We start from the raw sequence: 12,857 nt of genomic DNA, 5'->3' as shown, positions 1-12,857 counted from the left end.
CCGCTGCTGCCGCGGGGGCCGGGGAAGGCTGCTCTGCCACCCCGCTGGGCCCAGGAAGGCCGGGCTGCATTGCTGCTGCTGCGGGGGCTGGGGCCAGGGCGGGCCGGGCTGCGTAGCCTCCCCGCTGGGCCCAGGCAGGCCGGGCTATGTTGCCACTGCTGGGGCGGGCTGGGCTGTGCCGCCTTCCTGTGTATACGCTGCCAAGTGGAATACACAGGTGCGGCGTATACATGGACTTATTTACAAAAATACTATTTTCCTCGGGTTATACGTGGGTGCGGCTTATACCCGTGGGTGGGGTATATGCGCAAAAATACGGTAATTGAATTTACTGCAGTGTTTTAATCAGAACACTCCAGAGTGCTTCAGTGTCTCATTTATTCAGCATCCCCATATTTCAAAATGGTGGTGGGGTGCTTTAGTTAAAGCTTTCTCGTTAAAGCACCCCCACCGCCATTTTGAAATTCAGGATGCGGAATACACCAGACACCGTGAGCATTTTAATCAGAGTGGCTCCAAAAGCCGCTCCAAAAGGCTCCCTCCCTGGAGCGCATGTATAGGTGCCATTAGTTTCACATTTCAGTGCTCCAATTGACACTTCAGTATCCACTGACTCTGGATTTGTACTTCAGAATGATCCAGTGCCTTCTGCTTGGACATAAATGTAGTGAGTAGTAGAGAAGAAGTTATTTTTGTTGTTGAAGAATTATGATGAACTTGCAAATATGAGCAACTGAGTACTGTGTTGTATATTATGTGTTGTGATGGTGGGTGCGTATAAATGCATTTAATGATAAAAACATTTCCTTTATGTGAATCCAGTCATTCAAAGGGGGTTCTTTTGCAGTCATCCATGTTTGAAAATTGAGTAGATATCTTACACACATTTGTTATATATACAATATATATTTTGTGTGTGTGTGTATATATATATATACACACACACACACAAAAACCTGACCCTGTTGAAGTTTGTAGGAAAACTCCCATGGTGCTTCTGTATACCTTTGTGAAATCTTGGCATATATAACTAATTCTACGATAGCCAAAGTCCTGATCTTTTGAGGTGAAACTATATCCTTGTGAAAGCCCTATTACCCACTAAGTCATCTGGGTTTTTCACAAGAACAGGGATCAGTCACTTAATCTGCTTGTAAATCAAGGCTTTAGTCTCTTTACCTTTAGTTTTGTCACCCACCAAGTGACAATACTAATTGTCAATTGACAATAATCAATTGACAATAGTAATTGACAATACTAATTTAGTATTATCACCTACCAAATGGTAATACTAATTCACAAAAATCTGTGCCTCTGAGGATATTAATTCAACAAAATATTATCTTTATTTCAAACACTATTTAAAATATTAGGTCAGTGCTTATACTGTTCACTCAGCTTGCCTTTTACTCAAAGCCCAGCGTAGTAGCACCATCACACTCCTTTTGAAATGTAGGTTCAGCCTAATGAAACATGCAAGTAGAATTAGTGCTTAAGTATCATCACCAGATTGCCAGTGAGCTTGTCCTTTATCTGAATGTCACCTATGTTTGTTTATTTTTTTAGATTTATATCCCACCCTATGCAGATGCCCAGAGCCGCTCTACCCATGTGTTCTTCCCATTCTCAGGTGACACATGAGGGCTTTTTAGGCACTACAGGAACAGATCCAGCAAACAAGAAGCATATAGTGTTCTTTATTCATACAGTGAACAAAACAAAGCGACACCCTCCTTCCCACTCCCCAAATATAAAACAAAGCAAAACACCCTCACATTCTCCATTCTTGAGTCCTTGTTACTGAGTGGTGTGATTATTTTCCCTGCTTCATGAAAAGTGGTAAGAAAAACCCACTTTGTCTTTTTTATAATGAAGAGTATTATCCAAGTTTTCAGACTAAAACTATTTAATGCCCTCATGAGCAAAAGGGACTTGAAAAAGGTATTGCTAGCCTTCTTAAAAACACCAGGCCAAAACAAATCTTATCACTTTTGTCATTTGGTCACTTCTTGCGAGGCTTGGGCCACTTTATGCAAAGCCTTGGGTCACTTTATGCAAGGCTTGGGCCTTGCACAATTCTCTACAGAATTATTAAAAGGTTTGGATCATAGAGCCCAGGGTAAATTAGATCCGTGTGTGATGAAGTTCACAGATCCACAGAAGTTTAGGGCTGGAAGGGACCTCGTGAGATCATTGGGTCCAGCATGATTATTTAAATAAGAAGACTTTGAGGCCTTGAGGAATACAGTGAAATGTTCTTGGGAAAGGTAACCCACATGAACTTCAGTTTAGTTTTAAATTTGTTGCCAGGATTAGGAAGGCTGGCAGTATATCTGGTATTTGTGTGGAATTCTTCTGTACTTGCACCAGGTAATGGAGAGTGGCAGTGGGCAGGGCAGTGTGTGTTGGCTGCAGCAGAAAGATTGTCTTGTGCAGACTGTGCTTCGCTAATCAGATGCATAGTGTCCCGGGAATGTTAAGCAGCAGTACTGTAAGCAGGGGTAAAATCTGAGCGCTTGAGTATATTGTGCGTTTAACCTTCAGACTAACCTTGCAGTCTGCTCTTGGCTGTCCCTTGGACAAGCTTTTAAAATCTGCATTTGCTCATTATCAAAGCAGACAGCCCATGGAAACAGCAGCGTGCGCGTGTCACATTTACACTACGGTTCAGAGGTTATAATGTTTTACATGTAAACTGGAATATACCACCACTAGCTGCGAGGGGATATTTTTATTCAGACTCCTCTTTCCGCTTCATTTCTCTGTGCCTTCCAAGTCGACCCAGTGCAGCTCAGCCTCTTGATCTATTTTGTTTGGGCGGGGGGAGGTCTGCACCTCGTGTTTCACCAAGGGAAAATGCTGCAGTAGCACGACGAGCGTTGTTTTTCCCTTCGCACTCTCCCGGCTCCGCAGGTCCGCCCAGCAAAGCTTCCTGGTGGGGTTTGCTGCGGGGGAGGGGCAGCGCAGGCAGCGGCGGAAACCAGCCGGGGAGATAAGAGTCCGCCCGGCCCCGCGCAGCAGTCTTCGCACTGCAGGGACGGAGCGGTGGCTGTCAGCATGCCTCTGTGACAAGGGACTGACACGCTCCATTCTCAGTCGTTGTCATCTTGTCATAATGAATCCCACAATGCCTTGGGCAATCTGTCCACAGTCTGGTTGTCTCTGAAAAAAAAAATGTGAGAGGTAAGTTTCCGTTTTCACAATATTTTTCATACGGTCCTTGCCCCCTCCCCCCCTTTTCTTTCTTTCTTTGCAAAATGTAGATGGCTGAATGAGGAAGCGAGATTAGGCTTTCACTGGCTCTCAGTGTGTGTGGCAGGGGCTGGGTTACCGCAGGTTCTGGTTTCATATCTCGCACCATCTCGGGCAGAGAAGAAAGCAGAAGGTCGCAGCTGCAGTTGTGGGGCGAGCAGGCTCTTCCTGCCGCGGCTCTGCAGGGCGGTGCGCGTCTGGCGGCGCAGGCTCGCAGCCCGCGGCCGGCCGGGAGACAAAGCGTGCGAGAGCCGGCAGGAGAGGGGCCGGGGAGAAAGAAACAGGTGTCTAGACACTGTTATCACTTCGTGACCTTTGGGTGAAGGGGATGCAGCAGCGGAGGGCGGCCGGCCGGCGCGCTATGACTCGCGAAGATTTCTTGGGGGAGAAACTGGTTATTTCTCCTTCGTCTGCCATCGCGCCTGGCTTTCAGATGGGCCAGATCTGTTCACGGAGAGGTTAATTCTCTGCCTACTGCACATAAATTACGCATGACATGTTTAGCCGTGTTCCCTTATATGGAGAGTGCTGTATTTCAGTACAGTCTGTCTTTGCCAAGTTTGCAGGGTGGAGGACACCCCGCAGAAGAGGCTCTTCTTTATTTTTTCCTCCGTTTTGCAGTGCGTCACTCAAACTGTAGGAAAGGGAGGGCATGTCCTGAAGCAGCTAAAGTTTGATTTACATATTGCCTTTCCTTCAGTCTGGAAGAAACGCAAAAAACAAAACAACAAAAAACCCTGTTTTGAATTTGATTCTCATTCAAAGCAGGAAATAAGGCTTGTTTTCCTTTAATGGGCTGGAATTTGTCAAGGGTGGCAGTCGGTCAGGAGGAAATATTTTGATTCGAGGCTCTGTCACAGTAGCAGCCTAACACATGATTCAGTTGTTTTTTGGTGCCTGTCAAGTAATTTATCTTCGTTTGGGCAGAGCTAATGTCATGTAACTAACTCATTCCCTGGGCCTGTCAAATCTGACAGGAAATAAAGGTGCTTTTTAAACAGTGAGTTCAACATCTACATATTTTGGCTTGCTGTGTCAGAATTAAAAGACAGGTGCCACTAAAAAGTTCAGTAACAGGTGTGTATTTGTATGGGGGAGTTACATAGAAATATGCATTATATATGCACACTAGTATACAAATACAAAAATGTGTATGCATATTTATAATGCATGTGTACATGTTATATATCACATTGTTTACATGTCTTGGTCCTATGTAACATAGTATAGACATATATAATGTGCATGTATATATATGCATTCATAAGATTCTGACATTCTTTTGAAAATTAACTAATTGGCGTGGTTAAAAATAACAAACCCCCCTTAGACCTATCTAAGTTATTTTTAGCCTAATACCTATCTTTGTGCTAGTATTGAGTAGGTTGCCCACACAGTGGATGAAGAAGTATCAGTTGACATCATCATGATTTTCAGTTAAATAAACTCTGACATCTTTTAAGGGGCTAATAAGGAAATTATTCTGTCATTGCATGGGAGGTAAAGCACTGTCCTAGATTAGAGGCCAGCTTGGAGACCAAAAAACCCCAACAACAAACGAACTAAGAAGCAAGAAAGCAAATAATTAAACTAAATGTTCAGTTTTTAATGTAGAAAAAAATAAAGAGTTGGTAGTTTTAAGGTCAAATGCCAGGATTATTTCTCTATAAATTTATGGTCTTGAAAAGACAGGAAAAAGTAAAGAAAAAATACTGCCGATGACAGAACTATTTTGATTAGAGACTACTGAAGAACTCTGGGATGATTTATGAGTAAATCCAAGTGAATGGGCAACATGGCAGTGTAAAAGTCTGTGTTGGCAGATGCACATTACAAAAAACAATTTGGAGCATTTACATACCTCATGAGGTTCTAGATTACCTGTAACCACTTTGGAAAAAAACAACTGGGAGGTTCTTGGGAAGAGGCTTTGAATTAAAACCTTTTTAGTATACACAATTTTAAAAAATCAATATTAAGCTGTGTGATAATACACTATGGGTGCATCTACACACCCCCTTATGACAACTTGCTACAGTGCCATACTTCCTTTTGGAAATATTAAGCACAGAGCAGTACAAGTGGTTACTGCGCCGTGCGTGTGGTAGATTTTGCCACTGCATTGCCATAGCGGTTCACTATACCTGGGGAGTGCACTGCTACAGTGATGTAGCTGGCGATCACGTGTAGACATATGTGATCGCTCCTTCACTGTAGCACATGGTATGGCAATGTAGTGAGCTGCTATGTTGCCATAGGGCGACGTATAGGTGCACTCTATGGATAGCTCTTTATGGCTGTCATGGCAAAGTATTTAAGGTATCTTGCAACAATTGCAGAGGTACATCTTAGATCTTTATGCCATATTTGTGCTGAAGGCCTCTTCCATGTGACCTAGCTGTCAATATGATCTTCTCAAGTGCAGTGGGGGCTAGACCTGATGATCTTGTAAGGTCCCTTCCAGCCCTAACATCTATGAATCCTTTGGGCAGGAGAGGCAAAGCCACATATCACTGCACTGATCACTTCCTTGTGTACTGATGTGCCTCAGTCATGCTAGTCCAGTTGGTTGCTGGACTTACTTGGACCTTTGACCATGTGAACGTTTTCTTTAGATAAATGATGGATAAAAAAGAATGTAATAGAGGTATACAAAATAATGGAATTGTTGATATAGAGCAGGCAAATTGAGTTTATCTTGACTAGTAACACAAGCCCAGGACATTCAGTGAAATTAAAAACACATTTAAAACTGATAAGAGGAAAACGCTTTTACACAATACATAATTAGCCCATGGAACTTTTGGCAGGGTGTAAGTGAAACCAAGAGTCTAAATTGACTCAGAAAAGGATTGTACATTTCTGTGGGTAATGAGGACGTACACAATTACATGCGATACATATATTTGATCTATTTTAGATGGGGCAAAAGCCTTTCGGGGATGGAGGATGTAGGCAACTTTTACTTTATGGAGACTAGGAAAAAAGCATCTTTAATGAGCTGGTTATACCTATTTTTTTTATAATGGGATTTCTTTGTATTTTCTACCTTGTATTGGTAGAAATGCCCAGTCCTAGGTTAGCTATATTCCTCTGTAGATAACGGTGCGTGCGTGTGCGTGCATGTGTGTGCGAAACTGTAAATTGAGAAATTTACTTTTAACTCTTACTGAAATCAGTGACAGAGACCCTGTTACATTTAAAAAGGATCAGCATGCTCCCTTAATTCAAATTACAAGTCATAACATCGTTTCTCAATGTAATGTAACTAAGTGTCTTTCTGAAACACTCTAACCCATTGTATAAGCTGAGCAGTTTTATTTCTATGAGGGGTGAAGCATGTGTCTTTTAATTTCAGAAATTGGATAGATGTCATATTTGTCTCTACTCATAAAACAACATTATAAAATGAAACCAAACTTTTTCCAATTAAATCGTATTTGCTATAGAATCCATACTTAAAAATAGGTTAATCAAGAAAATGACTAAACCCTTTTAAGAATTTTTTCATAGATTTAAAAAAATTATAACGAAAAACATGTATGTTCGTATGGTATGTCTACAGTGAATTAATAAAAAATCTGTATACTCAAGACAAATGACACCTAAAGTAACTGTTTTTGTGATATTTTTTATGGTAGAAACTGCAATAAGTTAAGCATTTTGCAGACAGAAAAACAGAAAACAAAACAATGCCTTTTTCCAAAGGAGATCTCAGGTTTGGAGAGATGAACAACTCATAAAAGGCAGGGGATTTGCTGCATCTCAGTTCCTTCACAAGACCTGTTTCATGTGTCTACTATTCCCGAGTAAATGGAACCTACACAGGGTCAGATTATAAATTGATTTGTTTAATTTTCCATTAAAGTAGTCATTAGATTGAATTAATCTACCTGACAGAGAAAGGTCAAGAACAATTGAGTTCAGATTGATGGCTTGTGTCAAGAGGCAGGTATGTTGTGGGGAAGACAAGGGTATTATGTCAGAAATACTGTGGGGACTCCTAATCCAAAGGCAAGGCATAGGGCAGTGCAAAAGTTCTTCTCTGCAATATCAGCCTGAATGCTGGAGTAGAAATCACAGTTCCTGCATATCCTTTCTGTAGTTAATTGTGTTCAGTGGTCCCACCTGAGTGAACAGTAGTGAGAGAATCCCTGCCTTTTCTTTGCACTTTCCGAAATCCTCTTCATATAGAACTTCATAAGAGTGGTAGAGCTCAGCTATACTATGAGTTTGCAGTGTTCAGAAACACTCCTCTTGAAAGCTCTCTCCCACATACTAGAAAGACTGTAATTTAGGACCTTTTGGAGGCCATACCCTGTGGGGTAAATTTCATCTGAATTCCCCATCCCATCATATAGAAAATATTAATATGTTGTTATAAGTAAACACACTTATGACTAGTATACATTAAATATTATTACCCTGCCTAAAGTAAAGCTATAGGGGGCAATGTTTGGTTCATCAGAAAAATAAAGTCCTAGCTTCTCCAGTATGTAGCCCAGTAGAAAGCCTCTGAACTGTGTATCCTATAATTGCAGAAGTAATTGTAATCAGTATTTAGAATAACCATATTTCAATTGCTCCTCTTAATCAAGGCCAAATAGTTCCTTACTGAGCCACTACAATCTACATAGAATGCTGCTAATTCCTTCTGTGCTAACTCATGTCAGTAAAGTTTAGGGGATCTTGTAGAATCTACTTCTCAGCAAAATGTTTGAACAGAAATTCAGTAAGTTATTATGTAACTTCATGAAGGACGTTGCCATTCCTTTACTTTACACAGTGCAGACAAATGATGTGACAGAAAGAGCTCAAAAAGATTTAGAAGAGCATCATTCATATCTGAAGTGTGCTTATCTCTTTTCTCCTTAGGGAGATGCACATGCCCTATTGAGAGGGTTCAGAATTTTTCCAAACCACTATCTGGAAATTTCATTGGACCATTCTCAGTGTGTCCTAATTCCGGGTGATCTGTAAATGCTATTCCTTCCCATTTCCACCTGAAGTTTGTATAGTAAAGTGTGTGTGTGTGTGTGTGTGTGTGTGTGTGTATATATATGTGTGGGTTGTATGCTACATTTGTGTATATGCCAAATATGCATACACACATACACAGAGTTTACTGCACAAATTTCAGCTGGTTTGTACAGTAAAGTGTGTGTGTGTGTGTGTGTATAGTGTGTGTGTGTGTATGGGGATGTGTGTGTACATACAAACACACAAATACACTCATATATCTATCTATATATATAGATATAAGTTTTTTCAACCTTTTAAAATAATTCAGGTTTAATTTGGTTCTAGTTTTGTGCAAACATTTGATTTAGTTTCTGCCCCTATTCTTACATAAATTACAGATGCTTTATACCTAAAAGTTCCGCTCATCATTTTGCTTTTCAGCATTTGAGTGTCCAGGACTGTTACTGGCTTTCTAGCTATGGAAGTTATCAAGGAAAAATATACAATATACTTTGTCATTACTGGGTGCGTCTACATGGGTGCTTTAATGCGCAGTAGACTGTTTTACTGAGCATTAAAACATCACGTAAAAAACCATGCAATTATGCTAATGCACAGTAAAATAGGTTACTGCGCATTGAGCATCACTTTAAAAATGTACGTTTTCGGTACTGCACGTTATGTCAGCCTAATGTGCATTTATTTAGTACCTCACATTGGTAGTACTAAATTTAATGCACATTAATAAAAGTGTATTAATGCACATGTAGATGCGCCCACTGAGGTTTAGCAGTAAGCCTCAACCTACCTTTTATTCTTCTTGCAGTAGAGAGGCCAAAGGTTGAGTAATCAAGGAGGCTGAATTTCCCCCCACACATTTGGCCCCTACAAAACAAGGACAACAACATTGACAGGCATTCAAAGACAGCTTGCACTACTTCTGTTTTTGTCATATATTCCCTGGGTAACTTGGCAGTGTTAGGCTGCAGGGTTGTTCATTTTGCACTCCTTTCATGAACACTCAAATTGCAGGGAAGGTCTTGCATTCATGCATATCATGTTATTCACTGGGAACCCATCCTTCAAGAATTCTTCATAGGAGATCCTTTAAGGCTTTGGAATTTAGATTAGATTAAATTATTGGTTTACCAATAGCAGTCTGCATTAATGCTTCTAGTGCATTATAGACCCATAGATCCAAGTATTGTGCACTTCCAGGCACTGTAGACCCATAGGACTTAGATACTTAAAAAAATTAACTTGATCTAGAGAAGACTGGAAATCATGTTTGCTAAATGAGTACTTCATGTCAGAGAATTCCTGAAGCAGCATTGACCTATGAGATTGTAAGTATGGGTGACTACCATAAGAGTTTAGCTTTCCAGAAAAGAAAAGTCCATTGAATTGAAGGATGGGCAGTCCTTAATTTACTGCGCAGAATTGACTGAAGTGAGGAGGGCACTGAAATAAATGTTTTCTTGCTTTCGACGAGGGCATAGTAGCCAACATACAGGCTCTGTCGTCTATTTTTATTTGCTTACATAGGCTTCTTGAGTTCTGCTTCTGTGGATTTAATACTGAGGTGGCAATAACACAGGAAATTCCTGTAATTACGAGGATGAGCCTTAACACCTCTTGATGACCGGAATAGGGTATGATTGCTACCTAGGTACTCTATAAAAAAGCTACAACTATCATTCTCCTAAAAGCACTAAAATCAAGAGAGTCACATATATTGGTATAAAAAAAGAACTTGTTGTAAATAGTCATTATCTTCAAAGGCTTAATATGTGTTTTCCTTTGCCTTGTATATATTTTAATGAAAACGGTATGAGAATTGCTTTAAAGAAATGTTCTTACTGTTAGCAAAGACCACAGCGTTGTGATAAATCTAGGGCAAAGTCAAGTGCTCCTTTCCATTATAGTGTTTTTTTTGTTTTCTGCCCACCCAGAATATGACTTTTATAACTATGTAATGCTTGTTAGAGAGCTCACTGAAACGATTCCTACCAAGACAGTTTTGAGATTCAACACAATTTTAATTTGTGTATTTTTACCCCTATTGTATCATATGTTTTAGGAACTATAGTGTAAGCTTGCGACCTCTTGCTCTTGTGAGTAAGGTCACAATAAAATTGTAATGATCTATGTCATATGCACCTGGCTATTGTCGAAGCCCAAGCTATAGGAGTCGGATTGCAATATACTAAGGTGTTCAGATCTTGAATTTTGGTATATTCAGCTTTTAGAGGTAATAATAACCCTTTCCTAGGTTACCAGTGTTCAAATCCAGTACTAGAGAGAAGAGTAGGATGAAGATAGAACTTCTCTGAACTTGAAGTAGTTTAAAAATTTGCCTCCACACTTTTTGCTCCAGAGGGATTACTTGCTTAGTACATGTATATTATAAAGTTGTTTTTCTGAGTAATTAAGCAAGGGAAGCAATATTTCTTTTTGCAGGGCTATGATTACGTACCAGAAACATAAGTATGTGTCTGCTCTTTTATTGCCATCTTCAGTGACATTTAGAATCTGTTCTGCTATCAATATTCAAATGCAAGTCCCATTAGTGTCAATGAGTTTTGTGTGATTAGCAAGGAGAGACGAGCCCATTATATCTATATTTGGTTTATGATGCAACTTTTAATGTATGTCTGGGTGATTAAAAAAGTCTCTAAATTCAAAAGGTGAGGATTTTGATTGATGGTATTTCACAATGGAATTCAGTGAATAATGAGTACTGGCTCTTATACTGTTGTCAAACTTCTCCTTTTATCATTAGTAACATGCATACAGGCATCTCCTAAATCTTGTTTCTGTTGTTGGTGTTGTTGTTTTTTAGGTTTTGTTTTTTTAAATAGCAAGTCAACTGTCAAAACTCATTTTGAAATGTGTGCCATCTCAGAGGTGGTAATGTTCTTTCTGGTCTTCTCCAAGGCAGTTCTGAATTTTTAATTTATATTCTGAAAAGAAGCCAGCTTACTAGATCAGTATGTGAAATATAAAACAAATCCAAAGTTCAGGGTGCTAAGCAGGTGCAATTCTTATTAAAGTCAATGCCCACTGGGCCAGTTGTGAATATTTTCTGTAAGTCCACATGGCTGTTTATCTGATAACTTTTTGTAAGAATTCAGGGTATACCTTATGATGAAATCCAGTTATATATCAAGAGAATTACTTTTCCACTGAGATCAATTATATAAAAAATGTCTACATATTGTCTGTTACTGTATCCCAAAATATTCCAATTAGCAAGCTCTGCAGATATATTACATTATTATAACAGAAGATTGTACATTAGCATTGACTTTATAACAGAAAGTTGGAAGATCTGTATTTGTAATACATGGACAAAAAAAAAAGGTCATAGTTTACAGCACATAAATGCAATAGTTCATGTATGTGTGTGTGTGTGTGTGTGTGTGTGTGTGTGTGTGTGTGTGCGTGTGCATGTGTATATGTGCGTGTATGTATGTATATATCAATACACACACACACACACACACACACACACACACACATTGGGGGTGTGCTACACAGTATCAGTACATAAACTGCATTTAGAAAAATAACATCCTATTTTAAGTTGGGCATTCACTTTCTGGTATTAATTCAAAGCATCATTAGCAATTTCATACCCACCACATTAGGAAGTTGAGTAACTTCACTGTACCTTAAGATTAATTTGGGGCTTCCCACAACAAAACCTGAGGAAGTAGGGACAATGTGACCAAAAATGATTGAACTTGTCAGGCCAAAAAAGAATAGACAGGGTTGTGACTTCCTTTCTAAAGTAAGTTTAATTTTAGGTAATCAGTCATGTGGCAGGGCGCAGTTCCCCTGCCTCAGTCCTTTCACCTTCTGTCTCCCCTGGTAGCCTTGCTTTGTAGGTACACCTACACAAATGTGGAGAGAACTTCTAGAGCACTAATGCTAGCTGAAGTAATGGTATATCTATAAGGATATCTGACCAGTCTTCTACAGATGATTCCCCCAAATCCCTGTACTTATCTCCTTGAAACTTGGCAGGCTTTGTGGCCTCTGCAGGGGCCACCATCCCTGCACCTCAAGCTGCAGACAAGCAAAACTCGTGACATGGGTGACACTGTGTGTGTTAAGGCGCAGAGGGATGAAAGCTGCAGGCCTGCTAGCCCCTGCTGCAGCCACGAAGCCTGCGAGCTGTCAAGGAGATAGGTGCAGGGGTTCTGGGCTCTGGGGCCCTGTACCTCTAGCTGCTGACATGCAAAACTCATGACATGGGTGCTTGTGCAACTGCCTGTCTCTGTGTTGGGACAGTTGATTGTCTGTATTGATTATTTCTTCTCCTTAGTCTGTGGTTTTGTAGGTGTTAATCCTTGCTAATTAACTCATTATCTAGTAGCTGCTTGTAGCTAGGTACTGTGTATTGAGCTGGTCCCTGAGTGAATCATGATTGATTGATAACACAATACCTTAGCAGCCAGGCCTGCAGTAGTCATCCTCATCCGTTCCCCCCACCCGGTGCCCCAAGACAGTCAGTTGCACAAGCACCCTTGTCACTAGTTTTGCCTGTCAGCAGCTAGAGGTGCAGGACCCCAGACACTAGAAGCCCTGTACCTATCTCCTTGACAGCTGGCAGGCTTCGTGGCCTCAGCCGGGGCCAC

The 12,857-nt window shown here is 40.4% G+C and overlaps 1 protein-coding gene across 15 annotated transcripts in view; it reads left to right on the top strand.

Moving 5' to 3' along the window:
- MBNL1 (muscleblind like splicing regulator 1) overlaps nt 1-12,857 on the top strand; it is a 212,885-nt gene that overhangs the window by 15,018 nt on the left and 185,010 nt on the right. For 3 of the 15 annotated variants that reach the window (XM_014524888.2, XM_014524884.2, XM_014524880.2), the window contains exon 1: nt 2,907-3,183. The exons of 2 other annotated variants lie outside the window; for them this stretch is intronic. The gene's annotated coding sequence lies outside the window, so the exon portion shown is untranslated. Of the gene's footprint in view, nt 1-2,903; nt 3,184-12,857 lie in introns of those variants that run through there. 10 more of the 15 variants (XM_014524883.2, XM_006034023.3, XM_025215997.1 and 7 more) reach the window with 8 other exon arrangements.

This window comes from Alligator sinensis, unplaced genomic scaffold, assembly GCF_000455745.1.
Source record: "Alligator sinensis unplaced genomic scaffold, ASM45574v1 scaffold1127_1, whole genome shotgun sequence".
Lineage (NCBI taxonomy): Eukaryota > Metazoa > Chordata > Crocodylia > Alligatoridae > Alligator > Alligator sinensis.
Note: the sequence above shows the minus strand (reverse complement) of the source record. Positions and strands in the feature narration are given on the sequence as shown.